The 21,935-nt window shown below is 37.1% G+C and overlaps 1 pseudogene across 1 annotated transcript in view; it reads left to right on the top strand.

Annotated features, from left to right (window-relative positions):
* The first annotated feature begins 342 nt into the window (after window positions 1-342).
* The window catches only part of LOC309624351 (zinc finger CCHC domain-containing protein 17 pseudogene), a 69,204-nt pseudogene continuing 47,611 nt past the window's right edge, over window positions 343-21,935 (top strand). The window contains exon 1 of the transcript XR_014249926.1: window positions 343-21,405. The product of XR_014249926.1 is annotated as a zinc finger CCHC domain-containing protein 17 pseudogene (transcript). The remainder of the gene's footprint in view (window positions 21,406-21,935) is intronic.

A 21,935-nucleotide genomic window follows, 5' to 3' on the forward strand; every position in this document is an offset into this window, starting at 1 on the left:
GTGTTTGTGGATATATGACCTGCTGAGTGGGGACGTGTGAACCCAGATATCCAGGGCAGGTATCTGAATGGCTTGGAAACTTTTATGTGCTTTTTTGACACAGCTTTTCCTCCCCATGCATGTGTGTACAGTGTCTGGCCCTTGCTTTCTTCTCTATCCTTCCAATTTACTGTTTTTTGGCTTCTCTTCGGGAAGTTGAATTTACTTGGATTCTGAGGAAAACCTACAATAATTTCCTGGCTGCTGTTGCCTGGTAAATACTGTAGTTTTTGAACATTCACTTCACTGCATATTTCTGGGACAGTCTGCAGAAAGGACTCCTTTCTATGTTGCCATATATATATATATTTTTAATTAATTAATTAATTTATTTTTGGCTGCGTTGGGTCTTCATTGCTGCTCGCGGGCTTTCTCTAGTTGTGGCGAGCAGGGGCTACTCTTCGTTGCGGTGCACGGGCTTCTCACTGCGGTGGCTTCTCTTGCTGCGGAGCACGGGCTCTGGGCGGGCGGGCTTCCGTAGTTGTGGCTCGCGGGCTCTAGAGCACAGGCTCAGTAGTTGTGGCACACGGGTTTAGTTGCTCTGCGGCATATGGGATCTTCCTGGACCAGGGATAGAACCTGTGTCCCCTGCATTAGCAGGCGGATTCTTAACCACTGTGCCACCAGGGAAGTCCTAAGTTGCCATATTAAGAGAACTGCCTACATTCTTTTGCCATAAGGAAAGAATCACCAGAATGGGTTGGGCAAAACTTCCTTCAAAATAAACGCATTGTTGGTACTTTAAAAGATCCAATAGGGGTTCAACAATATACATAGCTTCAGTGAATTGTATACAAGGCAACGATTCTGACTTTTATTATTGGTTCCTCTTTGCTATGTCGTCACTGCGCCAGATAAGAGGAGATGTGAACTCATCACACAAAATTCAACCAGAATTCCTGACAGTGTAATGTGTATTTTTGTTTTTAACATATATGGCTTTTATATGTAATCTGTATTACATGATCACTGAGAGGGAAAGCCCCATATATGGGGGAGAAAAGTGCCATGTTTATCCTAGAAAAGGGAAGATAAGAAACTGTAATTCACTGAAATACTTATTAGGAAGCTGAACACTGTGTGAAGTGCTTACACAGATTTTTCTCTTTAAATCTTTATTTAAAAGCTGTAAACACATATTTACTGTCTCCATTTTATAGATTAAAAAAATAAAACCTACAGAGGTTGAGTATCTTTTCAAATCCCAATTTACATAGTGAATGAATAAATGTACCAGAAAATGAACCTAATTCTCTTTGTGGAAAAATTCATGATTTTCCCACTAAATTATACTACTGCTTTCTTATATCATTTATTCAAGAATACATATTCATTATTTATTCTATGCCAGACACTATGCTGAATTGTAAGGATAGAGAAATGTTCAGTACATATTTTTGAATGATAGATGGCAATTAAAAATTAATATAAACTATTATGGCTGAAGGGAGGAGAGATCTTTTCTCATATAATGATACTCTGTCCAAATATAAGAATTTTACTGTGCATTAAAACTTAATTGATGGTAATGATTTGTGATGGATCACAAACGCTTCTTGCTGCACTCTTGTGGGCTAAGAGTATTTGATGGAGACTGCAATATAAGTAAGGATCTAGTTCATGTTAGAGATATTCATTTTCCAGACTATAATTATTTAAAATTAGAACTTCTGGGAGAGTTATATTCGAACTTGCTGCAAACAGGTTTGCATTCCGGTTAGGCAGAGAAACCCTATTCTTAATGGAGAGAGGGGGTGGGGAGTAGACCTCTAGGTGCTAACTCCACACCAGCGATTCTCATCTTTGAGCATGTCTCAGAATCTTATAGAGGGGTTGTTAAGACACAGATGTCTGGGCTCAACTCCTGAGATTTCTGATTCAGTAAGTCTAGAGTGGGGCCTGAGAATTTACATTTCTAACAAGCTCCTGGGTGATACTGATGCCACTGCCCTGAGGACATACTTTGAGAACTACTGCTGTACATGAAAATATTTTCTTATTCTTTTCATACAGAATGGGCCAAAAAAAATAAATAAAAAAAGGAATATTTGATATATTCCATGGGTCAGCTTGTTCTGGAAACCATCAATTATTGCTTTGGCCTCACCTAAGAGAGCTGGTGATCTGTCAGCATAGGAATGAGGAGCTAGAGGACCCACAAGATGAATATCAATTATCTGTACAAAATCATTTTTAAATTAATTAGTTGAATTTTTAAATTTAATTTAGAGTTTGTTCATTTATGTGTTGACTAAAACAAAAGTAAACTTTAGAGGTCCTTGTTACATGAGAAAATGTAGAGAGTTAAATAAAAGTTATCCCTGTATTTTTTCATCACTTCTGAGTGATAGCTGATTGCACTAAAAATACTTTGAGGAAAGCAGGTGTCTTTGGGGTGATTTGGCGTGCATCTGTTGTGCAAAGGACATCTCATTTATCTTAAACAGAAGTGAACTCCAGAAAGAGAGAGACCTCTTCGTGTTGTAGAGGAGCAAATTGTGTTTTCTTGTACCTGGCATTTAATCCAACCATCAAGCCCAATGAGCGTGAGTTTCTCTAACTTGAGTGAAGTGATAACTAAACATTTCATCTTCAGACTTGAGTGTTTTGGTGTAACATAAAATGCACTCAGCCGAGACCCTAATCTACAGCATTCTGTTTTTTTTCCCTTGATTTATGTTTAGTACTTTGTTAGAAGGTTCCCTTTTCATCTGATTCCACATGGATGCAATGTTTCCTGTCTCACAGCCAAAGTCAACCTTTTAAGGCCTACAGGGGTGTTGCAGGCATATAAATTAACAAAGCGGAGAGAGGGCTGGAATCCAGGACCACCTGGATTGCCAGCAGCAGCTCTAGAACCACACAGGTTGGTCAGTGCCCAGAAGGTCAAATGAAGAGTACGTGGAGAAGAGCCTACAAAACCCGAGAGCAGCAAAGCTTGTGGAAGTAGCATTCCTTTAATGAAAGGCAAAAGGAGACTCAGTGTAATCAGCGTAGGTTAAACAGACCTGGAATATATTAGTCATGGATCTTTAAAAAAAAAAAAAGCAAAAAAACGGGGTGATTACACTACTTGGAAAAGATATTTCTGCAACTTCTAAAGCTTGGCGGCCTTAGGAAGTAAAGGGGCTAGTTCTTAAGACCAGAAATTTTATGCAAGCTTATCTAAAAATTGTTACCTGTGCTAAGTGAGACTGGGATATTAAAACAGTGTTACGGGAGAGAGAGCCATGTATGAATTGGATTCAAGTGGCCCTCTGGGTTTCTGTAATCATTTTTCTATTATCGTTATGAAAGTTTATTGATAAAAAGCTAAATTATAAAAACCCTTCTGGCTGTTTGATTATGCTTTTTAGATCTTTCCAACATACCCAAAATTTCCAATGTGTGCTATGTGTAATAGTTTATAAACAAAGTCTGTTATTGTTGATATAGAATGAGACAGCAGATGCGTTCGATAAACAATTTTAACACTTTTGAGAAGAGAAAAGAACTTTCTGCAACAATAAAAATTACAGCAACCAAAGAACAAAATTTTTGGATTCAATGGAAGTTGTGTGTAATTCATAAATTATTTTGAGTCTACATAATTTCCCCTAAAGAGTCACTTAATATTAAAAGAGAGATAATGCCTTCTCCTAATTTGTGTCACCACCCCTTCCCTACCCCAATCAAGAATCTTGGGATCAAAAAATGGAAAAAAAGAAAACTGGAATGTTTACTAAAATACAGTCCAAGAATTTGTAGGGTCTTACCAAAGGCAATGAAACTGTCAACATGGTTCCTTATAAGTTTATTATGTATCTATGCACTGGCATGTGTTGTATATTTGTTGGAAAAAGTTCTCTAATATTCACTTTCAGGGTTCATTTGCTGTAAACAAATGACCAAATGAAAAGTCAAAGTTTCATTAGCTGAAGTGGACTTCTTGTTGGTTATCAGGTGTCAACTATTTAAGACTTTGCTCCCTCAACTGGTCATACAATTAGTGTTTTAAAAATTTCCAGACCATATGTCTTTGTTTTTCCGTTTCCTCGAAGTCTCAAACTCCTTTTTAAGATGTCAGAATTTATGCTTAAGAATAAAGGATGTAACAGATCATAAGTGATTTTATTTTTTGAGCACTGCCAGGCTTAATCTACATTCCCTGCTCTGAGTTTCACTTTCTCTACCAGTCCAGCAGTCACTGAGGGAGTTGATATCTTCCCCAGAGATGACAGTTATAATGACAGTGGTCTTAAAACTCTGAATATTTATTAGTTTAAATATATCTTACTCTAGGCAGAAGTGGAAAGTAGGCGCTGTTCTTCCAGCGATCTTTTCTCCCCTCAGATATATTTATACTACTTTCTCACTAACTATTCCTTTTTTGTCTTCTAGGCTCATTACCTGGGTTTGGTCTCCTTGGCCTAATACACTTAATAGACCAGGTCTTAGTTTTCATTTGGCCAAGCCTGTTGGCTTCATGCTGTTCTGTTCCCCTATGTTGTTCCTTCTTGGCCTAGCCCTTCTCCTGGGACATGTGGGTGTCTAGGGTGCCATTCTCTTTTATTGATGTGCTACAGAGAGAAGGCTGGAGGATAGACACACTCTTAGTGTGTTCTCTGTAAAATATAAACTCTAGGAGAATGGGCTCCATAGTATTAAAAAAATCACTTTCAGTGGAGAGAGAGCAAAGTATAATAGGTTGTAGTTGTCCAAAAATATTAAATAAAATATCCTACTTGCTTGAGATAATGCAACTTACCTTTGTATCTAATTCAGATGGCTATTTCAGTCTATTCAGACAGGGTGGGGAGTGCCATGGAAGTGGCTTTCAGGTGGGATGAGGAGTGAAACACACTGCCTAGCATCTTTTCCAAAGTATTTTAACTGTAGCCTGCTGATGATACCTAGAAATTATGCTGAGTTAGTGACTTTTTTTGGATTAAGGCACCCAATTCCTGTACTTAGGAAGTCAAAAATTATGCTGTGTTAACAAACACTAGAAGCAAAGCAAAAGAGAACATATGAAATGCTATAGGTACGGGTAGTAGAGGGATCTCATCTAAGGGTCACGAAGGCCTCCTGGTGAAGAAATGTCTAGACTGAGACCTGAAACATGAGTAGAAATTAACCAAGGGACTCAAAGAAACCCTGTACTGGTGAATCATAGAGGTCAAGGGGGCATGCAGTTTGAGATGAAGCTGAAGAGTCCGAGAGACACCAGGCAACATGGGATGTTAAAAGCCTTGTGCAGGAGTCTATTTATCCTAAGGGAAATGGGGGAACAATTAAACTTCCTGCAGGGCTGTGGCATGATTAGATTTGCCTTTTTAAAAGCTATAGAATAGAGGCAAGCCAATACATTGGTGCTGGCAGTCATAAACACTTTCATGCCAGTTAATAATTCTCTTCTATTAATATATATGTTGAATTACTAAGATGTAGCAACTACTGGGCATTGAGTGACACTTACCTGAATGGTTGACTATGGGCTGACAGGGAACATCACAAGATATAAGATACATGGAAAGGAGAAGACATAGAATGATGTATTTGGAAGGAAAGAAAGAAGACCAAAGAAGATGCTTTCACATGCATGTGCAAATTTATTTCTCACATTCCATTTTGCAAAAAAGAAAACTGAAATTCAGAGCAGTTGAGAGGTTAATTTGCCCAAGAGCATATAGCAAGTGGCAGAGTTGGAATTTTATTTTTTATTTTTTTAACATCTTTATTGGAGTATAATTGCTTTACAATGGTGTGTTAGTTTCTGCTTTATAACAAAGTGAATCAGTTATACATATACATACATCCCCATATCTCTTCCCTCTTGCGTCTCCCTCCCTCCCACCCTCCCTATCCCACCCCTCTAGGTGGTCACAAAGCACAGAGCTGATCTCCCTGTGCTATGCGGCTGCTTCCCACTAGCTATCTATTTTACATTTGGTAGTGTATATATGTCCATGCCATAGAGTTGGAATTTTAATTCAGATTCCCCTATTGTATGTTCAACTCTCTTTCCAACAGAAAAAAATCTTCTAACAGAGCATCTTGTTCTTAAGGAAGGAAATGTGTTAAAGTGAGTGGAGGTATACTTTAGTACGTCCTAAAGTATGACAGCTGATATAATTTACTTTTTATCATAATTCTGCCAATGACTAATCCTCAGTGAATGACAGGTATCCAAAATCAAATGCTTCCATCCTAATGGGAAATCATGATATTCTCCAGTGGTTAGATGTTTGTATGACTTTCAAGCTAGGAAATACTGAACATTTCAGTGTTTTCCCCTTCCAGGGATCTTCCTATATAATACTAATGTACACTGTCAGTTGCTGAAACACATCCAAATTTTCTTTCTGTATTCAGCAAGGCTTTGTTTCTGAATTTATTTAAAAACTTGATTAGTCATTCATTATTTTGTTACTCATTTCACAAATATTTATTGAGTCTAATAAGTTCCAGGCACTGTTCAAAGTGCTGGAAAGCAGCAGTGAACACAAAGAAAATTTTCTTTGGTCTCATTTGTCTAGTGAATATATATGTGGCAAATATGTGTGTTTCTAACACATCTTTGCCAAACAATAACAACTTTCAAATTGATTCAGACTTTCCACTTTTAAATTTCAAGGGTCTGCATCCACCCTCCATTATTTGTCTCCAACTCCAGTTCTAGAATGTTGAGATTGGTAAACGAGTATACGCTATCAATACATTTGGAATTGTAAATATTTTGATTCTTCCTTCATAGACTTTATTATTCCAAAGAGAAAAGTGAAGCTCTTTTTATTGATCAAGCATGCTATGGCCCTCTACACATATTTACCCTCTTGCTCTTCTTTATGCAGTATTGTTCCCATACTCTTATTCTTTTTAAGCAACATTGGAGATATTTTCCTGTCCTATTATGTCTTTTTTATATGTGTTACTGTCTCTGCATTTGTGGCATCGGTGATAAGGAATTCAAGCCAAATCTTGGAATTTGATGAAACATCTACCTTCTAAACCTCCTGAGTTCATTTTCAGGGAGCTAATATAATAATCTCAAATACCTGTGATTTAGATCAGAGGTTAATTATTCTTAAAGTATACTTATTATAGCCAAGATACTTTCAGTTAACCAAGATGGTGCTAGCTTGTAATGGTTTCAACCATTCTCTCACACCTAATTATCCACAGTGTGACATTTACCTCACTGTTATCAATTAGTCCATCAAACACCTATATTACATCCAGAAAAGAATGTTCAGATGTTGAGATAATGTTGAATTGACATATTTATAATACCTGACTCCAGCTACCTAAACAATTTATTTTGGCGGATCAGATTATGGTTTTTGTAGAAATAGGAGGCAACAAACAGAAATGATCCCTTGCCTTGTGTTCACTGGTCAGTCAAGTTTGTGATACAGTGGTTTCTTCAAGTGCTAGTAAGCAAGGAGGGGATCACACAGATAACAAATGACTAGATTTCAGGCTGTGGGGCAAGTTCTAGATTGCTTGCTCCCATTGCTTCCATTGGTTGCCAGTTGCTGCATTGATTGACATCGCAAATGGGCAGGGAAGTCAGAAAGATTACCAGAGAATATTTTGGAGGAATGATACTTCCTTGCTTTCTACTTTTGCAGAAAAATTGTGCTAATATTTTGCTGGACTGGGAATTGAGGCCATATTCCTGCTTACAGATTAAGAAGGGAAGTATCATCCAAGGCATTTAGAATGGCACCTATGTGGAAAGCAGAGCTTACAGACCCCTATATGGTGACCTGAGTTGCACATGATCATCTTGGCGAGTCTGCATCACGGTTTTATATAAGGGTAAGAAAACGTGTTTTATTTTTTTTTCTTATTTCATTTCCCAAATTGAGCATTATCAACATTTTTATTTTTGTTTTGCCTGTAGCAACACATTGGCCATGTATCCCTGAGAAATGCATGTCCTTGTACCAAGGTCTTTTTCCTGATATTACAGAGTTCAATACATTTTATATGGAGTTGAGATTTTTTATTCCAGGGACACATTGTTTTAAATATATTGTTACAGAAGTTTATCTGCTTGTTTTCTAAAGATTTATGAGATTTCCTAAAATAAATTTACAGAGTTCCCCTTCTACATACTGGGGAAGGAGGAAGGGAAAGAATGAACATAACATTTTAAGAATGGAAACTTTCAGAGATGATCAAGATTTATTCCCATGAAGACTGACAATTGAACCTTTCATTAAGACTTGAGAGAGGGAGTGGTGGCATTTAAAGCAAATTCAGCTTCCATGCCACTCTCTGGTAGCAAAATCCATAAGATCTCATGTAGAATACTGTGGCTGAATTGATGCGCCTGTCAGGGTGGGTCCTTTCTACTTCCACCACTGTTAATGAGCCTGGATCTCAAAGACAATGCTGCTAGGAAGGGCACAGCACTTTCGTGGTCTAGCACCTGTTCAGAGATGGGAAAGACCCTATGGCTGAGGCAGCTGTCCCAGAAGTAGGATCCCCAGGAAAACTTCTAGGGGACTACAACTAACTGATAAGCTTGGATTGTTTACATTTACTAATATGGTCAATGGCCAGTGAGAAGCTTGCCGAGGGGAATGAAGCTTGGTCAATGAAAGTCCCTTTGAGGAGATTACTTAGGGTTTGTTTTCATAGAAGTGGGCAGTAAAAATTCGCTAAAATCCTGTTGACACAGTAAGGATATTTGTGTGGTTCTTTACCTAGTGTTTGCATATTTAAACTATCCTCTTCGGTTTCGGAATTAGCTGAGGTCAGTGCTCTGTTTTTTTGTTGTTTTTTTTTAATATTTTAAGTAGGGAAATCTAGCAAATCTTATTACTGTCACATTGTATATACCTCTGTTCATTAAAATTTTCATGAATATTTCCATGTAGTTATATTTATGGAATGTTGCCAGTTGCATATTCCCCTTTCTTGGCACTCACAGAAACATTTGAATTAGGGGACAAGAGTTCAAGGCAAAACAACTCCACTGGGAATTTAATTATCATAAAAGCTATAGTATACATACGTTAAACCTAAGTGTGACACTGCAGAAATACTGAGACTTCCTGGGTAAGGGCAGACTGAAAAACAATTCATCCCCTGGCAATTGCTGATCCTATATATCTTTTTCCACATAGACAGGAGAATCCTGGAGTTTCCCTTGTTTCTATATTTAGCTTGTTAGTTTACCCAGGACTCAAGAAAAGGTGGTGAGTCTTGGAAAAGGTCAGGAAATCTGTCAGTCTCATCTTGGTTGAGTTGGTCTCTCTCCTTTATGCCACTGTTGTTCCTGCTTTTCTTGTAGCTAGATCTGGCTTATCTCTTGGAAACCATACATAGTTCATACAATGGCTATGGCTTGATTAGCCTATTCTTAATAGGCTAATTTTGAAGCACAAAATCCTCTTCTATGGGATAGGAATTTTAATTACTAAAATGTCATTGTGGTCTTTATTATTATTGTTTTATTTTGTGTATGTAACCTAAAATAAGTGAAGTAATCATTCTGATATGGTTGCCTCAAACTCCAAGAAAGCTGTATTTTCTTTAAGAGGGACGGGCAAACTGGAGTGGGTACAGAGGATACCAGTGAAGATGGGCAGAGAACATGGCATCTTCTTTTGAGAACAGTTGAGGGAACAGGATGCAACTAGATGTTCACTTGCATTTATTTGAATGGTTTTCATGGAGAGATGCAACAAAAAGGTGACAAAGTGTGATTTGAGTGTACATACTGAAGATATTTCTATTGGTTTGAATTGTTGAAGAATGGAAAAGATTGTCTTGAGAGAATGGCCTTAAATAAGTGGACACCTTCATTCATGCACATGCTGGGAAGCTGGCTGACCACTTGGCCAGATGCTACCAGTGAAATTGGTACATCCACCTGAGGGGGGACTAGATAACATCAAAGGTCCTTTCCAACTCTGAGATTGTATGGGATGATGATTCTGATGCTAGTAACTGAAACAAGGTATTAAGGGACCTGAAATATTTATTTTGTGAATGCTTAAAAGGTGCTCAGATGAACAGAACATCTAAGGTATTCATGAGTACCTGTCTGGAGCAAAATATTAGACAAACGGATCTTAAGGTTTCCTTGAAGAATATGATTGTGTCCTCTACTTAAAGGTGATTCTTTGGGTCAATATTTGTAAAATAAAAGGTTAGTCTTCAGACAGTACTTTTCACTCATGGTCATGAACAGCTTTCTTTTTGTCTAATGATGCTAGCTCATTCCTGTAGAGTTATGAGTCTTGCATTGCAGTCAACAGGATCATGAAATAAGCTCTTCCATATTTAGAAACTTCACACTACAGATCCACCTGTTCCTTTTTACCTAAACTACAGTAGTCCTATGGCTTGCAGTTGTGGTATCTATTGCTAATTCATTCCTAAGAGAGATTGGTTGCCCATATATGTTTAATAGCCCTCATGATCATTCTGTACTCTATGTTGACTTCTAAGAATTATACAGTTCTCTCCAATTAAAAAAAATTTTTTTTTCTGGTAGCCATTCAAGCTAACTGTATTTTCTTAATTTCCAGATAAATTAAATATAATAAGTTCTTTTCATTTTTTGTAGGCATCTATATATTTTTAGGTAATTGGTATCTCCTTGCATTCTTTATGAAACAAGATGCATTCTCCTTATGGTGTCCCAATGGAAAAATTAAAGCCAAATATTTAGGCAGTTAAAATACTCCCTCTAGTTTAGTTGTGACATTAAAAAATGCACATATATGAAAAAAATAAAAGTGCCTTGTAATAAATTGAATTCTCCATCTCTGTGCAAATGGCACTAGAGGAAACAACCCGACACAATCTATTTTCTTTGCTTACTGGTTTGTGAGCAGTTACAGTACCTTTGGAGAATTTCTTTTTTCTCTTTTCTCTTGATGTTTTACACTGTAACCATTTTTAATTTGCTAGATGTAGATCACATTTTGCATGGTTCTCAGTGGTCTTTTCAACCATTGGGAAGACTCAGTGACTGTACATTTTATTCAATTGTTTGCTTGATTATTTCTTCCTCTCCATTCTTCACTGGGAATTCCTATTAAATGGATGATGTCTAGACTTAGAGATCGCTGTTATTTCTCTCATATTTTCTATCTCTTGCTCTTTTAATGATATATTCTGGGAAAATCTATGTATGTGTAATAAGTACATATATGTGTATTAATGCTTAGAAATGAGAGAGGGATACACAGCAATATGTTAGCAATAATTTGCAGTTATGGGAATGAAGAGGGACTTCAAATTTTACTCTATATTCTTTTATTTGAAATTGAAAAATAATGCATTTATGAATTGTCTGTAACAAAAATTAGAAATATTTTAAAATATATACAAAAGAAACTAAGGAAAAAAGTCAAACCTACTGATTTTGTTGTTAAGATTATTTCTGATCTTATGTTTTTTTACTTAATATGACCATTTATGAAAAAGGTGCCTTAAAGTCTAATACAATGTATTTCTAATATACTTGCTTTAAATAATTTAATGATATTTTGTTTGGATATATGTTTATAACATATTTTCTTGGTATATTACATGCCCAGTGCTTAAAATGGTGTCTAGTATATATTAGGTGTCAATATATTTTTTACTGAATGTATGAATAAATGGGTGAGATATCCAGAAATTTTCTATTTCTAAATCTTAAAATACATTGGGTTTCTTTTGTATTCTCTTTTATTTGGAGATTTGTTTAGAAGATTTTGACCTGAGGTAAAAATATGGGCCTAGGTACTCTGAAGGGCGTGGGTTCACCTGTTCCACAGTCCCTTAGTTAAAAACTTTGCCAGCTCAAAACTTTGTAGCCTAATCTTACTCCGAGTTCTCATTGCCACTGATCTTGGCATCTTGGTCTGCTCATATGAGAATACTCATATTTGCCTGTCTTCAGCTTTTCCATCAATTTTGTTTCATCTGCTTTATATTTTCCAAAAATTTCTCCATATTCTTGACTGTTGGTGGCATCCTTCTTGAGTGAACTCTATCAGTTGACTTGAATCAGAAATCCTGTTGAATCCCTTTGATCTGTGCATTTAAGTTTTCCTTCACATTAGGTGATGCTTTTTTCTATTATCTTTGAATATTTTCTTCTATATGTTCTATTCAAGAAGAAAACTATCTGCATATTTCAACTCCACTGAGTATTTTCCATATAGATTATTTATTCTCACTTTATTTTTTTGTTCCTTTTCTCTGCATTTTGACTTTTTTCTCAAGTTTTTTTTTTTTTAAAATTTTTATTTGTTTATTTATTTATTATTTTTGGCTGTGTTGGGTCTTCGTTTCTCTTCGAGGGCTCTCTCTAGTTGCGGCGAGCAGGGGCCACTCTTCATCACGGTGCGCAGGCCTCTCACTGTCGCGGCCTCTCTTGCTGCGGAGCACAGGCTCCAGACACGCAGGCTCAGCAGCCGTGGCTCACGGGCCCAGTTGCTCCGCGGCATGTGGGATCCTCCCAGACCAAGGCTCGAACCCGCGTCCCCCGCACTGGCAGGCAGACTCTCAACCACTGCGCCACCAGGGAAGCCCTTTTCTCAAGTTTTTGGCACTGAATCTGACACCCATTCACTTTTCTCTTGTATTTTTTTCTGCTATTTTCTAAAGGTTTAAAAATTTGCTCTTGCTTTACTCTTTCACTTAAATCTTTAATTATTACATTTTAGTTTGTATTATGTTATTTCTCATCTCTTATCTAGTTTTAAGAGTACAATGCAGTTGTGACCTAAAAATTTTCTTCTCTTTCTGGGGGCAAAGATACTTAAATGTATGACCAGATCTAACTTTTGCATGCTATCTGCCTTTCTTTATTTGATTGTAGATTTTTTTTTTACATGTCCTATAGTTTTTTGGGGTTTTTTTCTGCTTTGTTATGAGGAAAGCCTTTATGGGCTTGCTACTTTCCCCAGAATCATGTACTGACTTTTCATTGGCTCCTTGGACTATTCCTGTGAGTTAGGGCCAACTTTGTGGATATATGACCAGTGCCATAGTCTCATGTTCAGGAGAGTCTAAGATTTAATTCTCTACAGTTGTCATTTTGAAATTCTTAATAATTTTATGTTTAATTTTGTGTTTTATATGTGAATAATGAATGCAGTGGAATAATGAAGCATGCATGAAACCTCAGCTCACAGGTCTGGGCCTCCCAGTGTTGGTCACCTGTTCCCTCACTCCTTGGCACTCATTCTCCACTTTCCTCACTTTTTCTTCACCTTTGTTCAGTGAACACTGCTGCCTGTTGCCTTTAGTGGGTGCCTGGGCAAGGGCGTGAGGGAGGTGAAGGTCAGGCTATGGTCAGGTGGTATACAACATGTGGTCTCTGGGCATGGGGAATGGAAGTGCCTGACCCTTCTCAATATGGCAGTCCCACATTTGGGGAGCCACTGAGCAGGTGTCCTCTTGACCAACTCCAATCTAGATAACTAGTACATCCTCACGTGGAGGTTGCAATTCCTCAAGATTACTACCATGTGATGGGTTAGGTTGGTAGGCCTTTGTGATGTGGAGATTGACTTGTCCACAATAGCCTGGGGCACAGCATGTTGGTTGGAAAGCTGGCAGAGGGGGAAATTCAACAGTAAATTCATGAGGAATCATGGGTCTGTGTCCCCTCTGGTGCTGTGAGAGTCTGAGCTAGCTTAGATATTATCCTTGTACTCCAGGAAGCATGATATTAAATAGCAAATAAAAAACACCACGATACAGTTTGAGAGAACACAAAAGAAGAAATATTTTACATTTTAGTACCTTTAACGGAGCTTTCTTTCTGGCTTTTTGAACACAGCCCCCATTTTTATTTTGTACTGGGCTTTGCAATTTATGTACCTAGCTCTTCAGATCCCTTCTTTTAGAACCTATACCCTAGAGGGCTGGTGGTATAGGTTCGATTTATCAGTGTGGTCATTCATCTGCCTAATTTGTGCGGATAACAGGAGTAACTCCAGGGATCTTTGTTTCTGTACAACTGATTCTTTTTGACTGTTGAATCCACAGTAGTGTGGACAAACTCCACTTCGTAAATTCACAGAATTGTACTGAGCAATGACTTAAGGAGACAGCGATGCCTTCATTAAAGATTTGTGATTGCTCTTTTTTGGCATGAGTTTGTCATGATAATATAAGCTCCAGTTAGGAAAAGCCCACCACTATCCTGCTTTGGGTGGTGAGAAAAAGTACTTTTTTTCTTGAAGCTACTTTTGATACTGTTAGTATCAAACGTGTCCATAGGTCTAAGTAGACAGTTTTCTGCCTCGCCCATCTTTGCACCGCCCTCCAGACCACACATTTTCAGATTAGGGGTAATAGCTTTTCTGTCCTGTAGGAGGAGCCAAAACAGCTCATCGGAAGTTGGGTCAAAGAAATTCAGGGAATTTTGACTCCTTGCTTTCTCTTCCAAATATGCTTTGTGGTTCTGCTGTTATTCACCTAGTCTCTCATCCTTTCTTTCTCTTCTAATTGAGGGAAGTTAATGAACTTTGATCCATTTCCCTTCACATATTTTCAATAGCACATTACTCTTGAGAATGTAAATTTGATCAAACTTGAGCTAGATGTGGAAAAAAAAAATCACTCAAAGGTTAAAATATATGGGTGTCATAATTCATTATCCCTTGTGATGTAGTTTTTACTTTTTCTTTCTCAAAATTTTGTTTTGGATTTTCAGTTTCTGTTAGGCGGGTGTTATAAGCCTTAGTTTGTTGCTGTCTTTCCTAGTAGGTTCTAGCTTTCTCAAGTTATGTAACATTATAAACATTAAGCTAAATGGCTGTGTAACATTCCAATATACCTTAGTATATGTAAGTAATTTATAGTTAGACAATAGTTTGTGGATAATTTGCCATTCCAATTCATGTTGTAATAAACATCTTTGAAAAAATATATATGTTTATTTCATTCCAGATTATTTTTCAGAATTGGTCCCCAAGTAGGAAATATGCTCATTTATGAAGCCCTTGGTGTGTATTTCAAATTGGCTTACTAGAATGGTTAATACCAATTTAGATTTCTATAAGCAATCTAAAGTTTGCCTGTCTGATTAGCTTTGGGTATTATCACTTAATTGATGAAAAATGGTATCCTGTTTTGATTTGCATTTCTTTGACTACTAGTGAGATAGGAAGTTTGTTCAAACACTTCTCAGCCCTCTGTATTTCCTTTTTCAGGCTCTTATTTGAAATGCAAAAAATTATCTTCAGAGCATAATTGATTTTAGAAAACAGATTGTTAGTGATTTCCGTTATAAGTCTTTTATTTGGGTTAAGTTGCACAAACGGAAAAAGTGTCTTAATAAGGATGTCTTTCATGGTTGTCTGCAACACTTACAGCTTACTACTTCTGTTGAGGGCAAGTGGCTGAGACTAGCCAGCTGCCTAAGAGAGAGATTTAACCAAAGATAGACAAGAGAGCGTGTGCAGCTTCATTTGTAACTTCATCCACTCCTGCTACTGTCCTAGAGGTTTTCAGAAATTGTTTAAGGGTTTATATTTCCCTGGAGGGGAGGAATTTACTTTTCATCAAAGGTTCGTTTAGTAATTCATATTTCCTTTATGATCTACCTACAATGTCAGTTATAGCTTTTACTCAGTGTATCCTTTTTAAGATGGAAATTTAATTAGGTGTGCATTTGTGATGAGATGTTTAAATGACTTAGGAATATGTATTACCACATGCACCTGATATTTAATCAAAAGTATAAAAGAAGTAGAATTTAGAAACAGTAGTCTTAGCGCTAAGACTGAACATTACTTATTTTCAGTTGAGCAAAGGATATTAAACTACTTATACTATGCTGTTATTTTGCCCTGGTGATTTAATCCTAAAAATATTTTACCAAAAAATATAAATAGAAGCATATGTTAAGTGTGGGAAATTGGAACCATGTCACTTCCTCTAAATAACCATGCATTGATGAATAATCTTTTATGTTTATAATCTCTAAAAATGTAATTATATTTTGTTTAAACCAAGAAACAACTCTTTTGGCAATAGAATTTCTCTTTATTGAATCAAATGAGTTCATGTGCATAAAAGTGTGTTAAAAGCTATAAATTGCTAGACAAATGTTAGTTGTCACCATTACAAATGTTTAATAAGAATTTCCAGGGCTTCCCTGGTGGCGCAGTGGTTGAGAATCTGCCTGCCAATGCAGGGGACACGGGTTCGAGCCCCGGTCTGGGAAGATCCCACATGCCGCGGAGCAACTGGGCCCGTGAGCCACAATTACTGAGCCTGCGCGTCTGGAGCCTGTGCTCCGCAACAAGAGAGGCCGCGACAGTGAGAGGCCCGTGCACCGCGATGAAGAGTGGCCCCCGCTCGCCACAACTAGAGAAAGCCCTCACACAGAAACAAAGACCCAACACAGCCATAAATAAATAAGTGAGTAAGTAAGAATTTCCAAAGAGGGAATGAGTGTGACTCAGCAAAACAAATCCAGGGAGGAGTAGATTCAGAAGCTGGAGGGATTCTCTTGATATAGGATTTTAAGTACCATACTAGATTAGGGAAAAGAGAGTTTTTCATGGTGAATAATTACAAAACCTTGTTAAAAGGTTGAGCTAATAAATGACAAAAATTTTATGCAAACAAAAATCATTTTATGCTTGTGTGCCCCTTTATTAAACAAATAATTATTGAGATTTTCTGTGTTGGACACTGTCCTAGGTAATAAGAAGAAAGATTTCTGCCATTGTTGTACTTGCATTCTGGTGAGGACAGAAGAACATGAACAATAAACATGATTAATAAGTCAGTTGTAATGCATATTAGAAAGTAAATGCTATGGACAGAATTGAAATTAGAAAAGCTAGAGAGGATTCGGAGCCTATGTGGGGGAAGGGGAGACATTTTCAGTATTAAATAGGCCCTGTTGAGAAGGTAAGTTTTGAGCAAAGACTCAAGAGGTGAGTTAGTAAGAGTCATCTGTGGCAAGAATATTGTAAGCAGAAGGAATAGCTAGAGAGAAGCCTACTGTGGGAGCATGTTAGAAACAGCCTATAATGAAGTGATCAGAGAACAGTGGAGAAGCAGGTAATTCAGAGAGCCAATGGAGAAGGGGAACAAATCACATAGGGTCTTATCAGCTACCACAACGACTTTGGATTTTATTCTGAGTGAGATTGGGTACCACTGCAGAGTTTTGAGCAGAGGAGTGACTTGAGCTGAGCTGCATTCTAGCTTCTGTGTTGAGATTACACTGTAGGGGATAAGGTTAAAAATCCAGGCAATAAATGATAGAGGCTTGGATCGTGGTGAATGTGGTCAATAGTGGCCAGATTCTGAATATGTTCTGTAGAACCAACAAGATTTGCCAGCTTGTAGCATAGGGTGGGTGAGGAGTGTTTTCAGGTTGCTAGACAGTTCTTTGGAACCTATGCTGCTAATTTTGTTCTTGTTGTTGAGGCCTCCTGGCATCCTCTTTGGTTTGATGAGTCTTTGCGCCTGGTCATCCTGAGTTTCAAAGACTCATACTTGTCTGCTTGGTACCGATGCACCTTCCTTATGTACTGCTTTCCAGATTTCAGATGTCCAGATCCATTATTTGAATCCTTACATAGATCCAGCCCTCCATCATGCCCATTACTTGCCCTGATTCCTGTTCATCTTTCAGCCATTTTGGCCCGAGATCCTTATCCTGGAATCTGTTATTAGCTGCTACCTATGGTACAAGTGATAACTATAGTTGCAATTATTACTAATTTATCAATTAAGCCACAATGAAGGGTTATTCAGGCTTTTTAAAAAAGGGAGTTTAGATTTTATGAATCCCTAGCCAAACAAGACCCTATGTTGGCATCACTTTAAACTGAATAAATTGTCCTTGCAGAATATATATATATTCAAGAAGGTTTTCAATATTTATGACATCTTTTCTCTTATATAGGACTAAAATGTCCACTTGGCTATGGAAATGATAATGAGTTAAAAACCTTAAATCAAAAGCATTTTAAAATTCAATTGTTTTGTAATTTAGTGGATAATTGAGATATATAACAGTTACAAGTGAAATAAAATTAATAAGCTATTTATGAAAAATAGCTTTTGTGTAACAATGTCTTGTTACCATGAGGCAGAAGTTTTGGGTTTGCTCCGTTCACACAATTTACTGGTACAGTCTCATCTGAACTCCATTTGACCTCATCTTACTTGAAATGGACTGTATAGGAAAGCAGCAAAATACTTGCAAATAAACATCTCCTAAAATGCATTTTAACCTTGGATCTGGAAATCTATAAAAGAATACTTTTTTTCAGTACATTGATAACATGGAGAGAATTCCTTACAGCTGAAAATTATGGTATTTAAAGGTTTCAAGATGTCTTTCCAGGTTTTGAGTTGGCAGTGAGCCAGTGACTGAATGGCTACATTTTAAAAGCCCATCTTGCCTCCATTTCTCTGGGTTTTCTAATTTTTCACAGCTTCCTCCCAGAAAATATTTAATACTTTCTTTAAACTTCGTTCACTTTTCTGTTTCTCTAGATTTAAACTTTCCCTCAAAAAAATAAATCTTCAAGAAATACGTAAAAGATATAACAAAATCCCTGCAAATCCTAGAGAACCTGACCATCCTTAACTGTATAAGCACAAACGTTTCGGCTTACTTCCTTATAAAACTTAAATAAATGTTTACGTAAGAATCTTAGTGTGGTATCATTATTTTCAGATCAGCTTCCAAACTGGTTTGTAACAAACATATTTTTGTGTGTGTGTGTGGCTTGCTAAGCAACCTTAGTGGTTTAAAGCGTCTGAATTACATGTAATTTAAATACCTTTGAATTCTCCTTCCATAAACCATTGATTGACCACATAATGGGGGACTTCCAAACCCCATTCTTTTGGCCAGTGCTCCATATCCTATTGTATGAACTGAAATGTGGCATATCCTCTCCAGTAGAGGGTTTCACTGGGTAACCACAGGAAAGACTCAATGTAAAACTTTGAGAATTTTATCAAGGATTTGTAACATTTCACAAAATTGCTCTTTTCATTGTTTGAATAATGCTTTTCCAGAATCAATGATTTTTTAAAATTTTACTGTCAGCCCTTGGAAAAGAAAAAAAAAAACTTGATCTTTTGTTTCTTAGACTGCCCACGAATTTTAATGACTGTGGAAGAACTTGCCTCCTATGATCATTGGCAAATGAAATCTGTTTTAGAGGATATGTGTATGAACCTGCCTGCGGACCATTTATATGAAAGTTAATGAAGTCTATTAACTGGTCTTACGGCCTTAAACAAACAGAATCAAAAGTAACTGAAGAAGATTTAAAAGTGAGGAAAAGTGGAATAGTAAGAAGAACCAATAATATCAGGTGCTTTGGAAATAGAGATCACCCTAATATACAGGAAATTTTAGATACAAAATAAAGAGAATGTAAATCCAAGAAACCTAGTACTTGTGTGTTGTGTTGGATTTAGTTTATATTTACAGATAGTTATCACACTCCTATCACACTCATTAGGTTAACGACCTAAGGGCTGGACTTGATGTCTTCTTGTTTTCACATGATTTCTTCCTTTGCTTATGAAAGCCCTCTCTCCTCATATATGCTAATTCATGCCCTCTTTTAATTTTGGCTTAAGTTTTTCCTTTTGACAAAATCTCCGCAAGCTATTAACTTCTGTAACAGCACATGCTTTATTAATGTGGCATAGCTCTGCATTTATTGACCTATCCTCTTTAGTTATTGCATGTGTGTATAATTGAGCTGGTAGATCAAGTTCACTGGGGGCAGAAACTATTTTTTCTTCCTATTCCTTTTATATAACCCAGTTCAATAACCTCCCCATAGTAGGAATATTCACCTGTGGTGCTTTGTTAGATAATTCAACCAGGCATATTATTTCTCAGTGGAATACTGTTGGCACTTTGGATATGATAGATCTTTGTTTTGTGGGACTTTGACCCCTGTACTGCCATATTGCAAGATTTGTAACATCCTTGGCTTTAATACTCAATGCCAATAATCCCTGAAGTCATTTGACAATCCCTGATGCCACCTAGGGAGTTGTTACTGCCCCAGTAGAGATTCAGTTCCTTCTGATATATTTAGAACAGTTTGGAATTGTTTATTGATTGCTTTATTTGTCCATCTCCCACACTAAAATGAAAGTTCAAGAGCACAAGTACTGGTTCTTTCTGGGTCATCCATTGTATCCCCAGTGTTCACAAGCACACTGCCTGGCACATTGTAAGGTGCTCAATAATTTATAGAATAAATGTGTGCCCAAGCCATGCCATACCTATGAATCTTTGTGAACTATTTTTTTGGCAGCAGATAATTGTAGCAACAATTTAATAAATAGTCTATTGATAGGCTGAGTTAAAACAGGATCCCCTAGTTCCAGATAGAGATTAGTTTACGTATTGACAGAATGTGGCTTTCATTAAATTTTACCACTAAACTTACTAGGAAAACTTGGAAAAGTCAGGTTCTTTTTATACCTGGTTTCCCTTACTATGTAATAAGATAATTAGTAACACTTGCCTTTTACTTGTGATAGTGACTGTTAGGCCAACAGTAATAATTTTTATCAAGACACCAGAAAGAGAAGCATTGTGTATGTAATAAAGAAAATCTTAGATAGTCAGTACCATTTAACAATGTTCAGTTTTGCCATCTTTTGCTTTTGGAACAATGGAGACATCCATGTCACCTTCAATGATTCACCCAATTGAGTTCCCAGCTAGTTAAGGCCGGAGCTTACAGAGGAAAGATTATAAGCAGAATGTCTTATGATCACCAACCAAGTATAGTTGATGGTTATCAATCTTGCACATGTTATAGTTGGCCCTGATTTTTTTCTTTGTAATCAGTTTCTCCAATACCTAGAATCTATGCTGAGGAGTTAAATCAACATTATCCTTTGTCTTTATCACTTCTGTCACTTTGAAGCATAAGAAAGGTTTGTCCTATGGGTACTTTTCAAAGATTTATTCAAATATAAATCTTTCTTTTGATATTTTTCTGAAGCAGGACTCAAAAACTTGCCCAAGGTCAGAATTCATTCAAGATGCTTTGGTCTCTTTTCAAGCATTAGTTTAATTTCCACCAGTTGTGCAGACTCTAGGAGTAGTAGCTGTTTGAGTTTCCTGGTGGCTTGGCAGTGTTATTTGCAGTGTTTTATTGGGCATACTATTTTGCTGAAGGCTTAACAGGCTCATTTTCAGATTCTTAGTCAAGAACAAGTTTAATGATTGAAGGTAAATATCTCCCAGATTAGAGGGCTTTAAAAAATTTATGAGCATTCCAAAATTTAACAAAAGGCTCTCTGATAATCTAATTAAAATCCTACTTTTTTTTTTTTTTAACATCTTTGTTGGAGTATAATTGCTTTACAATGGTGTGTTAGTTTCTGCTGGATAACAAAGTGAATCAGCTATACATATATCCCCATATCCCCTCCCTCTTGCGTCTCCCTCCCACCTTCCCTATCCTACTCCTCTAGGTGATCACAAAGCACTGAGCTGATCTCCCTGTGCTTGCGACTGCTTCCCACTAGCTAGCTATTTTACGTTTGGTAGTGTATAGGTGTCCATGCTACTCTCCCACTTTGTCCCAGCTTACCCTTCCCCCTCCCCGTGTTCTCAAGTCCATTCTCTATGTCTGCGTCTTTATTCCTATCCTGCCCATAGGTTCTTCAGAACCTTTTTTTTTTTTTTTTTTAGATTCCATATATATGTGTTAGCATACGGTATTTGTTTTCCTCTTTCTGACTTACTTCACTCTGTATGACAGACTCTAGGTCCATCCACCTCACTACAAATAACTCAATTTTGTTTCTTTTTATGGCTGAGTAATATTCCATTGTATATATGTGCCACATCTTCTTTACCCATTCATCTGTCGACAGACAGGTTGCTTCCATGTCCTGGCTATTGTAAGTAGAGCTACGATGAA

This window comes from Balaenoptera borealis (assembly GCF_965194805.1).
Source record: "Balaenoptera borealis genome assembly, chromosome: 2".
Classification (NCBI taxonomy): domain Eukaryota; kingdom Metazoa; phylum Chordata; class Mammalia; order Artiodactyla; family Balaenopteridae; genus Balaenoptera; species Balaenoptera borealis.